General features: G+C 40.2%; 1 pseudogene; it reads left to right on the top strand.

The window, feature by feature from the left end:
* Nucleotides 1–222: 222 nt before the first annotated feature.
* Nucleotides 223–23,286, top strand: LOC118596176 (annotated as a pseudogene).
* The last annotated feature ends 595 nt before the right edge of the window (nucleotides 23,287–23,881 follow it).

Raw genomic sequence — 23,881 nt, 5'->3', positions numbered from 1 at the left:
TAGGGCTTGCTGGCCTTCCTATCCTACACAACCCATAGTCACCTGTTAAGGGACGGTACCTCCCAAAGTGGGCAGTCTCTTCTATATCAATCATCAACCAGGAAAATGCCCTCACAAATATGCTTTTAGGCCAATCTGATGGAAGTAATCCCCTAATTGAGGTTCCTGCCTCCAAGGTTATTATAGTTTTTGTTCAGTTCACAAAAAAGCTCTCTGCCCATCATGCAGACTCTGGAAAGTATCACTCCTATGAACAGGCTTATGCTGGCCATCTCAGATGATGCTGTCCACTTCTGCCATAAACACAACACCTTCCTCTATTTTATTTTCTTATCACAATGTGGTAAGTAATATTTGAGAGCTATATTCATTAATTACTTATTTTCTATATGTTCTATTAATTGCTCCAGGGAACAAGGAAGTTGGGCTACTTTGCACATGCCTAGCTATGAGTCAATTATTGATTAGCATTTTAATAATTATATTAATAATAGTGGAAAGTCTAATATTTTCATGATCATCTACCTTACAAGACTGTACAGAGCTGATCTATTTTCAGCTCAGATCAGCTCCATAAGATCATTTTTCTTGTAGTAGATGAGGAAAAGAGGTTTTTGACAGTTTAGTGAAGGAAACAGACCCAAGATTTCAACAATCTTAATTGTGTAACTCTTTTAATATAGTCATCTTCCTGCATATCTTGATGTACTTTCTCCTTATGTATTCCATATTTAACATACAAAGTAATACATAATTATTGCCTTTTTGGTATTACCAGAGTTCATTGGACTATATTACTCTTTAATCAGAAATCATTCAATCATTCTTAACATTATATCTTCAATGTATTTGCACCTCCTTTCTTGTAACCTACTTTTTTGAGGATGTGTGTCATCATGGTCTTTTCATCTCAGGAATAAAATATAATAATAATAACAACAACAACAAATAATAATGCTCCCAGGCGGTGGTGGCACATGCCTTTAATCCCAGCACTTGGGAGGCAGAGTCAGGTGGATCTCTGTGAGTTCAAGGCCAGCCTGGGCTACCAAGTAAGTTCCAGGAAAGGCACAAAATTACACAGGGAAACCCTGTCTCAAAAAACCAAAAAAAAAAAAAAAAAAAAGAAAGAAAGAAAAAAAGAAAAAAAAATAATGCTCATTTTTGAACTGACTACTACATATAATATTTTCTCTAAATAAGCACTAGAATATAAGAAATGTCAGATGCACTAATATATAGAAGATTTAACAGAAGGATGGATTGCATAAAAGAAATCCAGGAACCAATAATTTAAAAGGTGAACAGGTATACTAGAAGTGGCAGCTCTGTGTAAATATAGTGTTAGTGTTTAAGTTTTGAAGAGTTCCCCAAGATTTCCTTGTTTTTATACTGGGTTCTAAAACTCACTTAAGATAATTCTTAAAACTAGAAATGTCATCCAGTCTCAAGCGTAGTTATGCAACAGAACCTGAACTCAACTGGGGGTGATCAAAAGGAAGAAAACTCAGTAGGCAGACAGAAAGGGGAAGGGAAAAGGGGAGATGTGGAAGAGTTGTGAGGGGGTACAAATTAGATCAAAAAACATTCTATAAAATTCCAGAAGAATTAATATAGAACACATGTTTAAAAACAGGTCAAATACTGTCCTTTCAATTAATCAATTGGTTATAAACTAACTACTAATTCTAGTACAAAAATATGAGCACAAGAATTGATGATTATTGGTCAGTTATAGAGGGTTATACAGAATGGCTAAGAATATGCTATTTCTTTGAAATTATCAATCATGTGAAAAACAATTTAAAAATTAGAAATTTTAGGTCCTAACTCCAGATCAATTAAATAAGGACCTGGGATATGAGTCAGAAAAAGTTAGTTCAGGTGAGTTCCATACTTAAACAACTCTGGAGAGGACACTGCTAAATATTGTGTATTCAGCCAGGTACAGCATCCCAGCACCCAGGAGGCTGCATCAGAAAGAAACAATCCATATATAAGATGTGCAGAGATAATATTAGGTCAGTAAGGCTTTATGGAGCTGTTCACAGCAAACAGCAAGATTAAAAGTTGTTGTTTGACTTCTGTGGTATTTTGTCACCACACACACACAGACACAGACACACACACAGCACACACACACACACACACACACACACACACACACACACACACCGTCAGAACTCACCAACTGTTTAAGATGAATACTTTAAAAGTGCAATGTCTAGAAAACCCTATCATTGAGGTTTTGGGTTAATTTATTGACTCTAAGGGCCCAATTCTTTATTTTACTTAAATGTGTGTACGCCCACACATTCACACAATTCCGTGGCAGCAAAGAAATCTTCACATTCCAAATACGTCTCAGCGAAGCACGATGGTCAAGAATTCTCAATATTTTCACATTACTTAGAGCACCGTAGGTAGGTTGCCCTGGCCCTGTTCCCAGACTTTAACAGTAGGGGCCTTGTGAAATGCTAAACGATGTGTATAACAGCATTTAGGCTCTCCAAGAGCCAATCCGTCAAAACATTTGCTGCTTTGAAAATGTGTTCTTCAAAAAAATGGGCATATGGAACTTATTACTGTGCTTGGTGGAGTTCAGGCTGTGGTGTCCAAAATAAGCACAGAACCTTTTGAGGACACAATCTTACCTAAAGGTGACAGGGTCTCCGACACTGTCCTTCCCTAACCCAAGGGTATGAAAGACTAATGGGAAATGGCAGGCTTCTGAACATTTTTAGGGGGATCCAATGGTTAGAATAGCACAATGCTAGATAGAAACATTAAAAAGAACAAAGATAAGCAGAGTATAAAAGTGTAAAGGACCCCATTAGCAATTTCCAGCTTAGCCTTCAGACCATAGTTGTTTAATCAACATTCATGAACATCTAAATCAGTGACATTTTACTGCTATATATTTAGGTTGAAGTTACAATGTGTAGCTACAAATTTTGGAAACGTGATGAATGGAAGAGAAATTAAAGTGGTCGAAGACCAAGGAAATAATACTTTCACGATGAAGAAAGCAATCAGAAGAACCCAAGATTATCTTACCGAAATTCTCTTTACTATTTACTGTTTACCTGCTCTAGCTCGCCTCTAAGTTACCTATGTTTAAGAAGGTAGATACTCTAAAGTTTACCTGTTCTTATTTAATTGGAATATCAAAGGAATATAGATGATGGCATTTCCAAAGGTTTATTTACTTTTCTTTGAACCTCCATAGCATTTGCTGAACTGGCTATTAAAATAGCACATCTCCATCACAGCTGAGAAAGGAAACACTACTCTCAGTCATTACAGACCAGAGCAGAAGTTCGTTTTTGAAGCTGAAAAGCCTTAAGCGCCTTGCTGTGTTTTATTATGCATAACTGAAATTCTTCACAGTTACAAAAGTGTAAACTTCTCTTGATTGCATCAATATGGACTTGGAACAAGGAGATGTATGGGTCAGTATGACTGGGAATATACACATTTACATATGTGCTTTGAAGAGGTAAAAGTTAATCTATGAAGTATGCACCCCTGCCCCCACTTTTATAAAAATCCATATAAACATACTATTTCTAACTTCTTTAGGATCTTTGAATGTTTTCATTTGCCTCATTGTAAAATTTCCTCTGCTTGATATTTCCTGACTGTTCCAGACACTTCATTTCTAGAGTGTTCAGCTGTATGGGCTGCATTGTGCAGACCACTCTGGTGGCTTAAATTTACCCAGCGATGCTCACATTGCTCAGTCCCTTACTTTTCATTATTTTACGATTTGTGTTTTGCATTTTATGAGTGCTTCCTTGGGGATGCCCCCCTCCCCTAAAAAATGACAGGAATGATCCACATAAGTCCATAAGAGAGGCTATGAAATAAACATTATACCATGTGTGGGGTAAAAAAAATATAACTACAAATGGCTGTTCTCACTTTCTGGCCTTTACACTCATGGCCATCTGTTTGAGGACTGTTTTAGTTGGCTTTTTTCCAGAATTTATGTAACTGGCTAATTCAAAGGAAATGACATCACCACGTTTCCTGACGACTGTCATTGGAGCCACAACATTTTCTGGACACAAGTTGCTTAGTAAAGAGAAAAGACATCTTAAATATCTCTTCTACTTTCACTTTTTTTTCCTAGCATATAAAAGTTATAAAATGGGTTGGGGATTTAGCTCAGTGGTAGAGCACTTGCCTAGCAAGCACAAGGCCCTGGGATTTATTTAAACCTGTGTTTCTTGGGTTGGGGAGTTGGTCAGTGGTAGAGCGCTTGCCTGGCAAGCACAAGGTCCTGGGTTCGGGCCTCAGCTCAAAAACAAAAACAAACAAACAAACAAACAAAAACAAAACAAAAAAAACCCCAAAAGTTATAAAACACTTTTTCCTCCTATTGCTGTATATTTTCTGTTCATGGCTCACAGTCATTTTTATTAGTTGGGGCTTCCCCTTTTCTGCTGTAGGGGTATCAAAGAGGAAAAAGAAGGCTTTTTGTTGAGTATAGACAACATTTTCAGGAGCTGAGGAGATGGCTCAGTGGGTAAAGTGCTTACTGTGTGTACGTGAGGACCTGAGTTCACATCTTCAGAGCCTACAGAAGGCTAGAAGTGCTAGCATGTGTCTGAAAATCCCAGTGCCACTGTGGTGAGATGGCAGGTGGAGATGGGGAAGCTCTGGAAATGTGTGTGTGTAGGGAGGCATGGGGGGGGGGGGGGGGAGGGGGGCAGCTAAACTGTGTGCAGCAGCAGATCACATGAGATCTTGTTTCAAATAAAGTGGAAAGTGAGGACGGACATTCAAGGTTGTCTTCTGACTACCACACGTGTGCCAGGCACCCCCCCCCCACACACACACATTTAAAAACACATTATGATTTGAACATAATAAAAAGTAGAGTTGTTGAGTTCTTCACTGAAGTTGCAAACTTCTGTCATTGTTTGAAATCTGCATCTAAAATAATTCTGCAGAAACCTAAATCAGCCTGCTATGGGGCAGCCGATCAGCTCGTTTCCAGGTTAGCCTGCAGAGAATGATGGACTGAAGAAGGATATTTGGGAATTCACTTGCTGATGACACCAAATGATCAGAACTAGGAAGGGTGAAGGTTTGAAAAGCATCATTTACAGATGCTCTTATCCCAGAGGGTGATCTGGACCACTGCACCAAGGAATCCTTTTATCTGATTCCAAAATTAAAGCATCTCTAGGGGAAACCTAGCAGCTGTTTTCAAGGTTCACAGTTGTATGGAAAAAGAAGTAGTATTAGAAGAAATTAAGTATACCTGCTCTTCAAACTTTCTTGGGAATTCCAGCCAGCAGCATGCCCATCTAAGCAGGAATCCATGCTCCAGTGTTAAACATTTTGGAACTTTTAGATGCCTTCGGATGACTATGGCTGACTTATGGTATCCTACCACACCTGAGTGATGAGGCTGCATTTGCTTCAACCAGCATCCTTCCAAGCCAGGATGTATGTGTCACTTCAACACTTGCCTGGATTAGTTTGCAATTGACTTTCCATCTTTCTTTTCTCCTTCATTTCCTCTTCCTGTCCATCACTATGGGAGAAGACACCCTTGGTACTCCACCTGACTTCCTTTGCTAGCTGGAGCATCTGCTTTTTGGGTGTTTCTGAGTCTTTCCTGAGGCTTGCTAGCCTCTGATGGGCAGAATTGCCTCCTGAAAGAGATTATAGGACCACCAATTTCTTCATTTTCCTGTATGATCACATACGATTGGGGTTTGCAAAAACTTGGCCATACTGGGGGGCGTTCTCCAACCTAAGACAAAACGCCTGTGTGGCCTGGACAGGTGTCTCCATGATGGGTAAGGTGACCTGCTGACGTCCCACACAACCTAAGTCAGAAGCTCATTTTTTAGTAAAGGGGGGGGGCTGTAGGGCCCTGGCCCCTGTTTTGGGTAACTGTTGCAATCCTTGCTGACCTTGACCTTGATATCCTCCCTATGCTAACTCCCTGTGAGATTCCACCATCCTGAATGCTTAAGAGAGGCTCCATGTCTGTGTATCTAGCATATTCGGTGTTAACAGTTTAGATGTAAAATTGTAAAACATCAGAAATGGGTTTGGGGATTTAGCTCAGTGGTAGAGCGCTTGCCTAGCAAGCGCAAGGCTGGGGTTCTATGGGTTTGATCCTCAGCTCACCCCCCCCAACAACAACAACAACAAAAACACACACACAAACAACAACAACAAAAAAACAAACAAGCAAACAAAAAAACATCAGAAGCAAACTTCTGCCCTCCAGGGTTCTCCCATTATGCTGTAAGCCTGTATTTAAGACCTCCCCCCTCCTTCAGGAAACCCACAGAGACAGCTGACCAGTGCTAGTTGGAGCTCACTGACTCTGGACTGACAGCTCAGGAACCTGCATGGGACCGAACTAGGCCCACTTAATGTGGGTGACAGTTGTGTGGCTTGATCTGTTTGTGGGGTCCCTGGTAGTAGGACCAGGACTTAACGAGGTATAAGAACTGACTTTTTGGAGCCCATTCCCTATGGTGGGATACCTTGTTCAGCCTTGATACAATGGGGAGGGGCTAGGTTCTCCTTTCAACTTGGTATGCCAGACTTTGTTGACTGCCATGGGAGGCCTTACCCACTCTGAGAAGTGGATGGGGGTAGAGCCGGAGGGAGGTGTGGAGAAGGGGAGGGAGGGGGAACTGGGGTTGGTATGTAAAATGGAAAAAATTTTAATAAATAAATATATTTAATAAAAAAAGGAGTAAAAAAAAAAACTTGGCCATGTGTCCTCAACGTAAAACAACTCTGATGCTCCAAGCTCCTACACACTAGCCAAGAGTCCATATTCATCCCTAATTCTCTCTCCCTCTCAGCCTAGCTTAATCAACTTCCTCTGGGGGCTCTTTCCTAAAGATTCCTCTCCATAAGTCACATGCTTTAGAAGTCTTTTCTAAGATTGTCTTTGTAGCTCCCTCCTCCTGCTTGAAACATTGATCATCAGTCAGGATTCCTGTGAACTCAGCAAAGGATTAATAAGTAGGTATCTACAAGGTGAGGAGGAAAACTCTTAGAGTGGATAGCAAGGTGGAAATTGAATAGACAGATATGAAAAGGCAGAAATATTAAGGTGAGAGGTTAAGAAAGAAGATAATATTAGTAAATATTTCTGCTGATAAAGGTACCTGATATAAGCTGGTAAGGGTGGTGGAGATTGAAAAGGTGGATAAAAAATACACAATGATACCCCCCCACACACACTCATTGCAGCCCCAGTAGGCAGGACTCCTCCAGGCAGGCCTTACTATTACCCCTTCATCAGACTTCTTAACCTACAAGCCCCACTCCATCCCCCAAACCCACCCATCCTCTCAGACCACAGCTGTTTTCTGAGATACAGACTCTGCCAGCTCTGATTGGACCAAGAGCTCTGATTGGACCAAGAGTCTAAGAAAGGTCCCCATGGACACAGACACTGTTTGCACTGATTGGAGGAAGAGATAGGTAGATGCCAGTTCAAGAATACATTGAACAACATAAAGAGCAATATGGTACCACCAGAACCTAATGGGTCTATGTCAGCAAGACCTGAATATCTCAACGTAGAAGAAGCAGAAGAAAATGACCTTAAAAATGACTTTAAGAAGATGATAAAGGCCTTTAAAGGGGAAATGAAAATTTTCCTTAAAGAAATTGAGGAAAAGACAAACAAAAAATGGACCTCTACATAAATCCAGTTACACTGAACTTGACAGAGGAGAAAATAGGAAGTTGCCTAGAATACACTGGCTCAGGAGACTACTTCCTAAATATAACACCAGTAGCACAGACACTTAGAGCAACAATTAATAAATGGGACCTCCTGAAACTGAGAAGCTTCTATAAGGCAAGGACACAGTAAATAAGAAAAAACCTGACAGCCTACAGAATGGGAAACGATCTTCAACAACCCCACATCTGATAGAGGACTGATCTCCAAAATATATAAAGAACTGAAGAAACTAGACATCAAAATACCAAATAATCCAATTAAAAAATGGGCTACAGCCAGGCAGTGGTGGTGCACATCTTTAATCCCAGCACTCCGGAGGCAGAGCCAGGAGGATCTCTGTGAGTTCAAGGCCACCTGGTCTACAGAGCGAGTTCTAGGAAAGGCTCCACAGCTACAGAGAAACCATGTCTCAAAAAAAAAAAAAAAAAAAACAAAAAATCCAAACAAAAAAAAAAAAATGGGCTACAGATCTAAACAGAGAGTACTCAACAGAAGAATCCCAAATGTCCAAAAGACATTTAAGGAATTGTTCAACATCCTTAGTCATCAGGGAAATGACTCTGAGATACCATCTTACACCTGTCAGAATGGCTAAGATCAAAAACACCAATGACAAGTTATGTTGGAGATGATGTAGAACAAAGGGAACACGGTGGTGGTATTGTGTTCCCCAAAATATTGTGTGTTCCCTGAAATAAACATATCTGGGGTCAGAACAGACAGCCACTAGAACAGAGCCAGAAATGGTTGTTAGAAAATGGGTCAGAGCAAGCTATAGCAGAAGTTGGGTGGTGGGGGTGTGCTGTGGATATTGCTCTGTGTAAATAAAGTTCTGATTGGCCAGTGGCCAGGCAGGAAGGATAGGCGGGACAAGAGAGAAGAGAATTCTGGGAAGTAGAAGGCTGGGGGACTCCGCCAGCCGCCGCCATGAAAAGCAACATGTAAAGACACTGGTAAGCCACAAGACATGTGGCAAAGTATAGACTAACAGAAATGGGTTAATTTAAGATAGAAAAGGTAGATAACAAGCAGCCTGCCATGGCCATACAGTTTGTAAACAATATAAGTTTCTGTGTGCTTTCTTGGTTGGGTCTGAGTGACTGTGGACTGGCGGGTAAGAGAGATTTGGGCCTGACAGGAAAACTCTAACTACAGGGGTGCACGCCTTTAATCCCAGCACTTGGGAGGCAGAGCCAGGTGGATCTCTGTGTGTTCAAGGCCACTTTAGAAACAGCTAAACATGATGACCCACACCTTTAATCCCAGAAACCTAACCTTTAATCCCAGGGAGTGGGGGCAGAAAGAGAAAGGTATATAAGGCGTGAGGACCAGGAACTAAGTGAGTAAAGCATGTAGTCAGTTAAGCATTTGGTTGGTTAAGCGTTCAGGCTTTGGAGCAACACAGTTCAGCTGAGATTCATGTGGAGGAGGACTCAGAAGCTTCCAGCCTGAGGAAACAGGATCACCTGAGGAACTAGCAAGGTGAGAGAGCCGTGGCTTGTTCTGTGTCTCTGATCTTCCAGCATTCACCACAATAACTGGCCTTGGGTTTGAGTTTTATTAACAAGTACCTTTAAGATTCATGCAACAGAACACTCCTCCACTGTTGGTGGGAGTGCAAACTTATACAGCCACTTTGGAAATTGGTATGGCAGTTTCTCAGAAAATTCGGACTCAATCTATGTCAATACCAAGGATATCGCTTGGGCATATACCCAAAAGATGCTCAATTATACCACAAAGATACTTGCTCAACTCTGTTTGTAGCAGTGTTATTTGTAATAGCCGGCACCTGGAAGCAACCTAGGTGCCCCTCAACCAAAAAATGGATAAAGAAAATGTGGTAGATATACACAATGGAGTATTAATCAGATGTAAAAAACAATGACATCATGAAATATGCAGGCAAATGAATGGAATAGGAAATATCTTCCCGAGTGAGGTAACCCAGACTCAGAAAGACAAACATGGTATGTACTCACTCATAAGTGGATACTAGATGTAAAGCAAAGAATAATCAGACCAGAACCCACAGCTCCAGAAAAGCTAGAAAACAAAGGAGGACCCTAAGAGGGATACACAAATCACCTTGGGAAGGGGAAACAGAGAAGATCTTCATGAGTAAACTGGGGATGGAGGGGGCAAGAGAGGGGAGGGGTTGGGGGATGAGAACATGAGGGAGCAGGATGGTCGAGCTAGAGGAGGGATGGAGTGAGAGAGTAATTAATGAAAGAGACATCTTGATAGAGGGAGACATTATTGGGCTAGGGAAAACCTGGTGCTAGGGAAATTCCTAGCAATCCACAAGGATGACCCCAGGTGAAACTACTAGCAAGAGTGGTGAGGGTGCTTAACTGGCCTACCTTGGTAATCAGATTGGTAAATACCCTAACTGTCATCATAGAGCCTTCATCTAGTAACTGATGGAAGCAGATGCAAAGATCCATAACCAAGTACCAGGCTTAGCTCCGGGGGTCGAATTGAAGAGAGAGAAGAGGGATTATATGAGCAAGGGCAGGTCAAGATCATGATGGGGAAAGCTACAGGGACAACTGAACCAAGCTCATAGGAACTCATGAACATTAGCCCAACAGCTGTGGAACCTGCATGGGGCTGGACTAGACCCTCTGCATACGGGACAATTGTGTAGCTGGGTCTATTTGAGGAGCCCTGGCAGTGTGATCAGAATCAGTCCCTGGTGCATGAGCTGGCTTTCTGAGCCCATTTCCTTGCTCACCCTTGATGCAGAGAGGAGGGGCTTGGTCCTGCCTCAAATGTATGTTCCAGGCTTAGCTGTCCCTCCATGGGAGAACTTACCCTTTTGGAGGAGGGGATGAGAGGTGGAGGATGCAGAGGAAGGGGAGGCAGAGTGGGAGGAGGGGTGATGGGGGATCTGTGCTTGGTATGTAAAATAAATTAAAAAAAAAATAAAAAAATACACAGTGCTTTACAATCCTAGTACCTAGGAGGCAGAGGAAGACAGATGTTTGTTTATTTAAGGACAACCTGGTCTAGATAGCGAATTCTAGGCTACCAGTGCTATATAGTTAGACTTTGTCTAAAAAAAAAAAAAAAATCAATCAGAGACTGGAGAGACAGCTCCCATTTAAAAACATTGGCTGCTCTTCCGGAGAACATAGGTTCAATTCCCAGCACCCACATTGCAGCTCACAACTGTCTGTAACTCCAGTTCTAGGGAATCTGACACCCTTTTCTGGCCTTGAAGGTACTGAACTCACAAAGTACACACACACACACACACACACACACACACACACACACACACACGTAGGCAAAACACTTATACACATAAACAACAGTAGACTAACAACCCTCCCCCACCCACCCCAAAAACAATTGAATTGTGTAGCTGTCTTTAATCTTACCACTGAGCAAGTTGAGCCAGAAGGATTAGGCACTTGAGGTATTCTTTAGCTATATAGTGAGTTCTGGGCCAGTTTGAGCTACCCAAGACATTTTTGCAACCCGCTCTATCCTTACAAAATTATATGACTGGAACACAGAAAGGAACAAAAATAGTTTAAAAATTACTCATAATCCTACTATTAAAATATAACCAGTATTTTGATATATTTAATAGCAGTTTTTTTTATATTTATGTTTTATTCATATATTACATTTATAGATGCAATTATATATAATTTCATTTCCTACATTTCTTTGTGAATTCTACATGCATTTTAAATGTCCATCTTAACTGACTTCCTTTCAATAATTTCTTTAAGATAATAGAAATAGAAACAGTTTATTAAGGAAGTGAAAGACATTCATGAGACTAGGAAAGGTCCAGTGAGCTAGGGAAGGAGATACATTCAACAGCCCCTTTCATACTTGTCTTAAAGATTCTTTCCTCCACAAACCACATAAACCCAAACCTCTTCTCACACATTGTGCGTTTGTTGTTGTTGGTGGTGGGTTGGTGGTATTTTGAAGCAGGATTGCATTATGTCTCAGGTTGACTTTTAACTCACTGTGTGGCTGGAGTTGACCATATGTAATTCTTGAACCTCCTCCCTCTACCTTCTGAAAACTGGAGTTATAGATATGTACCACTACGTCTGTCTTAAAACTCTGACTTTTGTTTCCCTGAACTTAAGATACTTGGCTGAATTGAGACCTGGCTGATTGACCTACAAAGCGCTAATCTGAAATATGCCTAGAAACCTAATTCTCAGTCTATGCATAATATTAAGATGTATTAATTCATGGACATTTATAGCTATCATCATAAGTTGCTGTCAATATTTTGCTGTTTAGAAGCCACTGTAAAGGATAATAAGTCTTATTTCTGCTGTGTATTGATGGAGTAATATTGGATCAGATGTATGAAATTTTCAAATAAGTTGTCAACTTATATTCCAATATTTTGTTGACATAGTGCTGATCATTTTCCGGAATGGATTTGCTAGTGCATAACAGCTGTCATTTATGATGTCATAATGTTCCTTATTAAGTATTGCAGCAAAATTTATCATTGACCACATGCTTCTTCTTTTTTTGTAATTTTTTTGCTCTTTATGGAATATTGTTTATGTGGTTGTTTTTCTCCTTCTTCGTCACTGGAGACTGAACCCAAGGCCATACACATGGCAAGCAAATGCTCTACCAATAAGCTTTATCCTATGCCTATTATAACTTAGAAATAAACTTGACTGTTTTCTTTTAGTAAGGCCTTATTTAAGATTAGAAAAAAATACCCCAAAGAAATCATATGTTTCAAACAGGAGAAAGAGAACTAAATTGTTGGGTGAGTAGAGAAGAAGAAGGCAATCAACTTATTGTTTCAGGATTTTGAACCCAAATAATCAGTGTAATGCTTCTTTGTTCTAGTTGTATTCTCTTACTTGTTGACAGGGTATGCCACAAAACAAGTGATCTGTGCTTTTGTCTTAGGAATATTTCACCCCAAATTAATGTCACAACACACTCAAGTGATTCAAGAACTGTGCTCCATGACAATAAGATTATAATAAGAAGAGCCCAGAAGTCAGTATGGTATAAAACAAATTTAACATGGTGCAGAAGTATCATATGGCAAGAAGGAGCATAGAGATGAAGATGACTGGGTGACAGACACTAGGCTAGGCATGCACAAAGAACCAGCCAGGCTGTGGGCACAGGGAAAGAAACAGCTGTAGATTCCTTTTGTATTTACCAAAATGTTTCATCTGGGCTAGAATGATTCTTTATTTCATAATACATTGAGTGATATGCAGGGTAAAGGCATGGTGCGGTAATAGTTAAGTTGCTCATTTAACATATATCCTGTTTTTTAAACATTTATTATTTATTATTTTTATCTTATGTATATTAGTGTTTTGCCTGCATCTGTATGCACATCTTGTGTGTGTCTGGTACCCAGGGAGGTCAGAAGAGAGCATTGGATCCTCTAGAACTGAAATTATGGATGACTGAGCTATCACGTAGGTGATAGGCACTGAACCTTGGTCCTCTGGGAGAGCATCCAGTGCTCTTTAACCACTGAGATATCTCTCCAGTCCCTACATGGATTCTACTACAAGCAACCTTAAAATATTATCCTTATTTGACTTAGGACAGTGAGGTTTTACAGATGTTTGGCACATGATATGTGCTTACAAATGCAATGATTTCAATAGTAAAACATCATTTAATTTTTTAAATACATGGTGTATGTTGCCAGCAGGGGAAAAAAAAAAAACAAAAAACAGCAGATGAAGAGGAAGAAGAGGAGGTGGTGAAGGAGAAATAAAGGAGAAGGGATTCCTCAAGTGGTTAAAAGAATAGAGCAGTGAGGAACTGGTCAGGGTGACTGGTATCTAACAGAACTCTGCAGCAAAAACCCTCAGATATGAAGCTGATCGAGGCTTTCTGTGATCAAATACATAGCTCATTTTCTGTGTGCTTTGGATTCTCAGGTTCCTCTTTGTTGGCTCCCCAATGAGGCACTTTCCTCACCGTTATCAGTGTGCCTTCTACAGCTGTGATAAACACCATGATCAAGAACAACCTGGAGAGGAAAGAGTTTACTTCCTTTTACAACACCCAGGTCACAACTCTGTCACTGAGGGAAGTCAGTGCGAGGACCAGGGCAGGAACTGAAGGCAGGAACTGAAGCATGGACCACAGAGGAGTGCTGCTGACTGGCTTGCTACCCATGATTTGCTCAGCCTGCCTTCTTATACAACTCAGGACCACCTACCTGTCCAGATCTGATACCACCCCAAATGGACTAGGCTCTCCCACATCAACCATTAATTAAGAAAATGCCCAGTAGACTTGCCTAATGGCCGATCTTATGGAGTCATTTTCTCAACTGAAGTTCCCACTTCCCAGATGACTCTGGCCTGTGTCATGCTGGCAAAAACACTAACAAGTCTACTTACCTTCATTTCTCCTCCTTCCCTCTTCTTCTTTTTCCTTTTCTTTTTTGGTTAACATACAAAAAAGTGGGTGTCATTGTGACTTTTCCAATCCATTTACATTGTTACACTATACTTGATTCTTATTTACCTTTCCTGACACTCATCCCTTCTTGCTGATGCCCTTCCTTCTACAAACAGTGGTCCTTTCTGCATGCTTGCTCTTTATTTTTGGTAGGTTTTCTTGTCGTTGTTATTTGTTGGTTTGTTTGATACAAGTTCTCACTATGGACCCCTGGTTGGCCTTGAACTTAGAGCAATTCTCCTGCCTCAGCCTATCTAGTGCTGAGATGATGGGCGTACCCCACCAGGTCCAGCTCTCCCTTTTGCTTTCATGACACATGTATTTGTTCTCTCTTTATCTTCCACTCTCTTCCACTCTTCTCATGGTCCTCTTTTTATTTTTCTGTCACACATATACTTATCATTATGTTCTGCATAGTTACAACAACATTTATAAATATGTTCTGCATAGGAGAGAATGTGTGAGGTATTCGTCTTTCTGAGTTTGGCTTATTTCCCTTAGCCTCACAATCTCCAGTTCTATCCATTTTCCTGCAGTAGAATTCCATTGTGTATATGGACCATGTTTCCTGTACTCATTCATCTCCCAGGGGATTTCTATGATGGTTTTGTGCTTTGTGAATAGTGCAGCAGTAAACATGGGTGTACGTTGTCTTCTGTGGTATACGGAATTAGAATCCTTCAGGTGGTACGTTCCCAGGTGTGGGTTTCCAGGGCCACCTGATAGCTCTACTTTTAGTTTTCTCAGGAAAATCCACACTGATTTCCAAGTGAATTCCAGTTTACATTCCCAGCAGGAGGGATGACTCTTCTCTCCAGGTTCTTCTCCAGTACTTCCTGTTATTTCCCTTTTTCTCGGTGATGGGCGTCTGGTCAGGGTAAGAGGAAAACTCAGAGCACTTTCAATCTGTATGTCCCTGAGGGCTAAAAGTATAGAACTTTTTTTCAAGTAAACATTGACCATTTGTATTTTTTTTCTTTGAGAACAGTCCAGCTCATTAGCCCAGTTATTGATCAGATGATTTGGCATTTTGATGTGAAATTTCTTTGTTCCTTACTGTATGTGTAAATACGATGCCGTTGCATTTTTAGGAAAATCATACATTTCCCTTGCACCTTCATGTTCATAATTGATACCGGCCATTCATTTTACAACATAGCATTAATGGATGCCTTTTAACCTTTCTTTACCCTACCCTCACTTCAAAATTAATTTGATGAGCTTTAACTTTGGAAAAACTGTGAATTCAATCAGCTTTCATTGGCTTGTTACCAAATTGTGTCATTTTAAATGCATTGCTCTGGTCTTGTATCAAGCTTGCCTCTTGTCTTTCATTCTTGTCTACTTTTGGATTATGACATGCAGCCTCATAAAGCATTCAGCTCCCTGGAAAATGATTGCCCTGCCAGATTGAATGACATAAGCTTCAGCATTTTCCAAATTATAACTTCAAAATCTAACACACCTTAATGCAGACCTGGAGTGCGTGTTCAACAAGTATGTACCAAACTGTGTCGACTCCCTCAAATTTGCTTTCTACAGGTGACTTCAGTCAGAGGATACCTTGAGGGATAATGCTTAATGGCATTTCTGACTTGAGCCACTAAGCAATTTTGTACACAGGAAAAGATCAAGATGGTGCCTGAGAGTTCGAGAGACTGATTTCAAGTGTACATGGTTTTCCATCTCTTCCTCTTAAGATATAGCAATAGCTAACAGCTTCTCTGAGTGAAAAAAAAAATACAGTGCATAGGTGTTTTCAAACTTCTGGGTATGTTTCTCTCTTTCTTTTTCTCCTCTCTCTCTCTCTCTCTCTCTCTCTCTCTCTCTCTATGTGTGTGTGTGTGTGTGTGTGTGTGTGTGTGTGTGTGTGTGAAAGAGAGAGAGAGAGAACTTAATGAGTCCTATTAGTCATCTGAACTAATTATATAATGTGAGATGTATATTTAAAAATATGTACATGATAAACGCATGAAAGATACATCCCACATTTAACAACATTTGTAGGTGTGTATATGTGTGTGTTTATGTGTGGATATGGATGTATCTACAGAGAGAAACAGATTGTCCTGGAAGTGTCCTGTGTTTGATAACCATTTCTAAAAAAAAAAATAAAATGAAATAAAACATACTCATATAGTTTCCCTGTACCTATCTAAAGTCATGCAATGATGTTTATATGTGTATGCAAAGTTTTATAAATCATACCTTGGTTGGTGTTACTATTTTTCCCTCTGACCATACAATCTTGTTTTGAATGTGAAGTAATGGGCTTAAAATATTAATTATAGATGCCAAGCTCCTCTGAGTCACACAGTGACCTTCCTCCACACCATCCCACCCCATCCCCTCCCACTGTTATTTTTGTACATTTGGCATTACCAGTTTCTTGAATGAAACAGAGATTTCCTTTCCCAGATAGGAGTCCAAGCCCCAGACTAAAACCATGAAAACACTAACAAATGATGCTTGCTTCACCCAAGTTGTTCTTTCTAGGTGTGTTGCGCACGTGTTATTATTTGCTAGTGTGTGAAGAGTCCCATTTCCTTCATCAGAATGTTCAATTTCTAAGGAACAAGAATGTCCACTCCGTAAAACAATGGTGTAAACTTTGGCTGCCAGGGATTTTACTCCCACCCCCCACCCCCTTTGTCAGGACAAGAACCTTTATCTTGCTAATCCAAACCTAGAAAGAACTTTATACCCAAGACTTAAACATTAAACAAAAGTATATCCATTGAAAATGTTTGTCCGGATGGTAAACAGGTGGCTTTAGTTCAGTCTTGGAAACAACTGGGGTGGACTTCCTGAGTGGGGAGTGGGCAGGACCTGTCTGTTTTGCTCTCTCAAGAGGTTTGATCCGGAAACAGTAAAAGGCTTTAACTCCAAGTCTAAGGAATTAAGAAGGTCAAAAGACAAACAGAAACAGGACTGCAGCTTCAGAGGCTGGGTTCCTTATTGCTTATGTCGTAACTTGAAGGACTAGTTCCCTGTCGGTCACATGGTCTCAGTGTCATCTATCCCTTGCTACAAATTCATTCCTTCAAAAGCAAGAAGTGAGTAATTGCAGATGTACAGTGACTACCAGACTGTTTTTTTGTCACTGCTTTCCTGTTTCAGCTGGGAGGAAGTGGCGGAGCGAGCTGAGCTGAGCTGTGAGGGTGGGGAACCCAACTATTGCAGTGACCCAGCGAGCTCAGAAGCCTTCTTTTGCCTTAGTGGAAGAGTGATGAAAACACTTTAAACAGTTGCCAACAGCCCAGGGGGAAATATTTGACATCTCACCTATATCAACAAGCAAGAGTTAAAGGTTAAATCACACACAAGTCAAGTGCTGGGAAAAAGGATATGTTTATGTCATCAACTTTCTTTGTTCTACAATGGTCTTATGTCAACAAGGAGACACATTCCCCATTCCTGGCTGGAGTCACAGAGACAATGGAGATTGGTGACAGATACTTTGTGCATGAACCTCAAGCAAATCCCTTTCTAAGCACCTACAGTTTGCCTCTGGTTTCATGGGCACCCTTACCATTCATTAACTGCTCTAACAGCCATCTGTTTAGGATGCTGTGGTAGATGACCTTCTTGTGTCCTTACTAGATTCTTGAGATTCCAAGCAGAAAGATTAGTGTGGAAGCAGGAAAACCTAGGAAAAGAGAGACAGAGAGACGCTTCAATTTATACATTACCTGTATTAATTTCAACTCAGTGAGCTCCTCCCTAAAATGCTTTGAGTGGGAGGGATGCTGAGGAGTCATGCACAGCCAGTTTTCACGTGCTATAGGTTCAGTGAGAGGGAGATCTTCCAGGAAAGGCAACTGGCCAAAGCTTAACCTCAAAGTCAAAATAACTTTAAATCAGACTTTGTGTAAAAAGGGCAATATGCCCAAAGGAAAAATGCAAAACTTACATTATGGAGGCAAGGGCAAAAAGTAGTGTAGAAAGCATGGTGGTGTATTCCCGTAACTCTAACACTCATTAAGCAGAGGCAGGAGGATTGTGAGTTTAAAAGTCAGCCTAGGGACTAGGTGGCTCAGTTGGTAAAGTTCGCCATGCAAGCACAAGGACATGAGTTTGGATCCCCAGCACCCAGATAAAAAGCCATATGTACTAGTGCCCTATTGTAATCCCAGGGCTTGGGGGACAGAGGCAGGTGGGTCTCTAAAGTTGATCATAGCCAAATCATTGAGTCCAGTCAGAGACCCCACCTCATAAAGTAAGGTGGGGAACAACTGAGGGAGATAATTAAATTTGTCCACACATGCAGGGGATCGAGAGAGTGAGAGAGAGAGAGAGAGAGAGAGAGAGAGAGAGAGAGAGAGAGAGAGAGAGATATTCAGACATGCATGCATATCCACACAGTCCTTAGTCAAGTGCTTTGGATATAGAGGGTCTTTGTGGCATAAGGAACAATAGCCCCCATTCTATCTCAGAATTTTGAGAGCTAGATAAAAAGTTAAAGAAGGCCAATCTCAACAGTAAAGATCAGGTATAGTCAAAAGCACTTTCACAGTGTATCATTTTCTTTCTAAAAGATATTTTGTTTTATCTGTTTGGGTGGTTTGCCTGAACGTATGCCACATACATGCTTGGTGCCCTTACAGGCCAAGAGAGGTCACTGGATGCTCTGGAACAAGATTTACAGAGGGTTCTGAGTCACTGTGGGGTGCTGGGAATTGAACCAGGGTCTTCTGTAGGCACAGCCAGTACTCCTTACTGCTGATTTATGTCTCCAGTCTTACTGTAATATTTTCTAAAAACAGGATTCTCTACACATTTCTCTGGATAATGCTGGCATAACAAGCTCTGCTGTACCCACTGGCAAAGGTATGGTTTCTGTAGATAGCTCTATAAATATACAGATCAATTGCTAGATTATTTTCATCTCTGAATATTCTCTTTTAAGTTAAAATATAATTCACTTGCTGTTCTTATTTGTAGACTATGAAACACTTGGCTATACCCAAGAATGTGCTTTCTCATGTGAAATGTCAGTTAGTGCAGATAACTCAAAATAAAATTGGTTCTTTTCTACTTAAAATCTACAGTAGGTTTTAGATGTTTTTGTTCAATGCTTGAAAAATAGAAACAACATTTAAAAAATTATTTTGATAATTATTTTCTACAATAGTTTGCTTTCTTTAAAATGCCACTTATTTGTTTAGATTTATTTTATTCTGTCTGAATGCCATGTTATGTGCACCACAGAGGCCAGAAAAGGTCATCAGATCCCCTGAAACTGGAGTTATAGATGGTTGTGAGCCATGATATGGGAGCTGAGAACTGAACCTGGATCCTTTGCAAGAGCACCAAATGCTCTTAACAAACTGAAACAAACCATCTCTTCAGCTCTAAATAGAAAATACTATTTAGATTATTTTATTTTTATTTTATGTTTATGAGAGTTTGCCCATAAATGCACCCACATGTATGCCTAGTACTCACAGAGGCCAGCAAAGGATGCCAGATCCCCTGTAACTGGAACTACACATGATTTTAAGCCACTATGATGGGAATCAAACCTGAGTCCTCTTCAAGAGAAGCAAGTGCTCTTAACTACTGAGCCTTTGCTCCAGCCCAACAGAATACGATGTTTAATACATACTTGAAATGTAATAGTAATATATAAATGAAAAGTGGTCCATGATTTTCATTAACCAGAGCCCATGCTCCATGCACAGAATATTTAACAATCTTATCAAAAAGATGATAGAAATAATTTTCCTTGGAACACGGATCAGAACTTAAAGTTTGAGGACTTTTGAGGTGTTCAAAAGTATCACTGGCTTTGCCTTAATGGGAAGCAATTTATAAGGTTAAAGGCATCTTGTCACTAAGTAGAGGATTGTATAAACCGGTCAGAGTAGGAGTCAAGCTGCTTTGCCAGCTGGTTCTGTCTGCCTTGAGTAAAGCATTCCTGTAAGGCGTTTCTCAGAGTAATTGAGGCAGACACAGGGAACAAATTTATGAACTTGTGGGGTTTTTTTTTTTTTCTGTCCCATTGTTACTAAACATTAAAAAAAAAAAACCTTCAGAATTTAGATTGAGGATTCTTTCATCACAATCTAAGCACATGACATGATATGGTTTGGGGGAAGGAATCTGTGCCCTTACTTCTGACTATACGTTTAGAACCTACTAAAAGGAGCTCATGAGTTGAGTAGCTGTAGACACAGGATGTCCTTGTATAGCCTTGGCTGGCCTTGCATTTATGATTCTCTTGCCATAGCCTCCCAAATGCTGGAAGTATAGGCATGTACCACCATAGCCAAATTTCTCTAATTTTTATTAGTCTTAGCACTGATAAGTGCAGTGGCCTGGAACTCCTAATCCTCTTGTCTCTAACTTCCAACTTTTAGAATAACAGTCATATACCATCGTGCCTGGCTCATTGCAGTGTTCACAACAGGCAAATTATTTGCCTTTATTTTTAGTTTATAAATCTTGTGGTAGACCATTTTCTCCTTTGTTTTGGTTGTTTGATGGTTGAGTTAAATCATTTGACACCCCTAGACTGTAAATAAAGTTCCACAGCATAACTTCTATCTTTTGATTTCTTTCCTAGGGAGCATGGTGAAAGCATGAACTGTGGAGGCAGATAACTTGGACTCCAAACTAGCAGCTAACTAGCCAAGTGACCTTGGATATGTTGGCTTTTCAGTTAATTTGTTAAACCTATAGGAGCCTCTAGGAAGCATATAAGACCTAGACTAGCATCCAAGTACCTGCGTGGCCATTGTGAGTATTTATATTATTTGTGATTTCATCCTTGTTTTGTCTATTTCCTCACTACTTTTATTTACTAAAATATTGCCACATTTTAAAAGGACTTTTTGGCAAACTTTCTCAATTCCACTTGGAATCTTGACAGAAATATGGAAGATGAATTTGGAAGGACTAGATTGGAAGTAGACTATAAGAAAAATCAGTTTTGTTAGAAAATAACTAAGATAGTAACAGCAGGGATGTATAGAGGAGAGCTATTTTGGAGAGACTTGTAAGACAAATTGATGAGACCTGGTGACACATTTATGGGAAGGGTAAATAATAGCAAATCCAAAGTGGCTCCTAGATTCCTGGCCAGCAGATGATGGCATCATTTATCAAGATCAGGAAAACAGGAAATGTCATGGAGGTGGTTGGGGATTGTGATAAATAATGGCATAAGTTTTGACCAAGTTGAGTTTGAGGGGTTTTGTGGGATAATTTAGTGGAGTCTAGTAAACCACTGACAAGACGCATCTGGAGCCAGAAGAGGTTGTAGAGCTGGTTTACAATTTAGTAAAGTTTACATTTTTCAGTTCAAGTAATGATTAGAGACAAAACTGTCCAGTGATAAGCAAAGGCCAAGAGAATTTAGGGAAATGGCTTTTAAAACAACAGATGTGATTTAGCTTTTTTGTATTTCCAGCACTCAGTCGAGTCCCTGGCATGGTGGAAATATTCAATAATTAATATTTGTTTTGTGACTTATAAATGAGTGAGAGAAGAAGCAGAAAATGACTTCAGAAGATGTTGAGAAAGAGCAGGGAGAAAGATAGTAGAGATCTAGGGATGGGTGACTTCATAGAAGATACTTGAGTAAAATGTGTGTGTGTGTGTGTGTGTGTGTGTGTGTGTGTGTGTGTGTGTGTTGTATCTCTGTGTGTGTATGCCCATAGGTCTTCCTTTAGTGTCTTTTAACATTCTACACTTTATTTTCTTTAAGGTAAGGTCTGTCATTGGACCTAGAGCTCACTATTTTGGCTAGACTAGCTGGCCAGCTAGCCTCTAGAATCCATAGTCTCCATTCTACCCCAGCACTCAGGTTCCAGATGTTAGCTGCCTTGGCTAGCTTTGATGTTGATGGTGGGGATCTAAAGTCAGGTCCTTATGTTTTTGATGCAATCACTGTTAGCCAATGAGCCATTTCCCTAGCCCTGAGAGTTGAATTTGAAGAATGGATATACACTAAAAAAAAATGTGAATGACTTGAACATTTGAGAGTTCTGGATGACATATAACTGAGACTAGATATCCAAACAAAGACTCAGAAAGATCTCAAAGGTATAATATTAGAATTAAATCTCATGGACATTTATCACAAATATATGTAAACTCCAACTTATATTCACAAAATCAAATGCATAAGTCCTATAAGCAGATGACCTGGTCTAATCACATTCCTGGTATTTAATAATGTGCTGAGCGTTCACTATAAATTAACAGTAGAGCCTGACAGCAAAAAGTATGTAATTAAGTGATGTTAATAATAGAAATATAGGATAACCATGCCTGTTGGAATGCATAGTCGAAAAGTGTACCTATACATTTCAGGAGGAAAAAAATCATAAAAATGTGCAGAGAATGATAAACAGAAAAATGAAAGATCTATAAGCCAGTCATTCATTTAAAAATTGTCTGGCTTTCTCTTCGCCATCTTTCCTCTGGCCAGCAGCTCTCACCAGGAAGGTCAAGCTGTGCAGTTCCAGTGGGTACAAGGTCTACCCCGAAGGGCAGCTCTATGCCAGGACCGACTGGAAGGTTTTCCAATTTCTTTCTTTCTTTCTTTCTTTCTTTCTTTCTTTCTTTCTTTCTTTCTTTCTTTCTTTCTTTCTTTCTTTCTTTCTTTCTTATTTATTTTTTTGTATGTGGAGCTGAGGATCGAACCCAGGGCCTTGAGCTTGCTAGGCAAGCGCTCTACCACTGAGCTACATCCCCAACCAGTTTCTTAATGGGAGTCCGCATTCCTTCCCAGAAGGAATCCTCGGCAGGTAAACTGGACTGTCCTCTACAGAAGAAAACACAAAGAAGGACAGTTGGAAGAAATTCAAAAGAGAAGAACCGGCCGAACAGTCAAGATCCAGCAAGCTATCACTGGTGCATCTCTTGATGATATAATGGTTAAGGGGAATCAGAAACCAGAAGTTAGGAAAGCTCAAGGAGAGCAGGCTATCAGGGCTGCCAAGGAAGCAAAGAAAAAAAAAAAAAAGGCTAAGCAGGCATCCAAGAAGACAGCAAAGGCTGGAGCCAAGGCTTCTACAAAAGCAGCACCTAAGCAATAGATTGGGAAGCCTGTGAAGGTCTCTGCTCCCCGAGTTGGTGGAAAGTGCTAACTTGATGCTAACTTGGTGTATCAGAGTTTTGGATAAAGATCGATCTCTAACTCTTAAAAAATAATAATAAAATAAAACTTGGATGTGGAAAGGAAATGACATGCTCTGTCTTTATGGGGGAGGAGAGAGAGAGAGAGAGAGAGAGAGAGAGAGAGAGAGAGAGAGAGAGAGAGAGAGAGAGAACATCCTTTGTGTGGTCTAGAACAAAGGTCAAGAATTTATAGATGGAAAGAATTTAAGGGCTTGTTGTTTGAGCAAGCAGGAGACCCTGTCATTCATTTACCTGTATTTGAGGAGCTTCTCGGCCAGTTTCTACACATCCCTAGATAGCAGAGTTATAACAACCAACTAGAGATGTTACATAGCTCCAGCTCTAATGGAGCTTTTTTGGGTGTGTATGATAAAGCCTCTTCTATATCACCAGAGGTACAGTAACAAAGGTTTCTGCACTTAGGCCTTTATAGATTGTAGGAAAAAAATAGATGAAGCAAAAAAAAAATCATAAAACCACACCTAAAATTTCAAATTCATCAGTCATTTGCTACATGGAAGGATGGGCGGATTCTAAAAGGGAGACACTGGCAACTCATGGAGT

This window comes from Onychomys torridus, chromosome 15, assembly GCF_903995425.1.
Source record: "Onychomys torridus chromosome 15, mOncTor1.1, whole genome shotgun sequence".
Lineage (NCBI taxonomy): Eukaryota > Metazoa > Chordata > Mammalia > Rodentia > Cricetidae > Onychomys > Onychomys torridus.
This window is presented reverse-complemented; position numbering and strand designations above follow the sequence as displayed.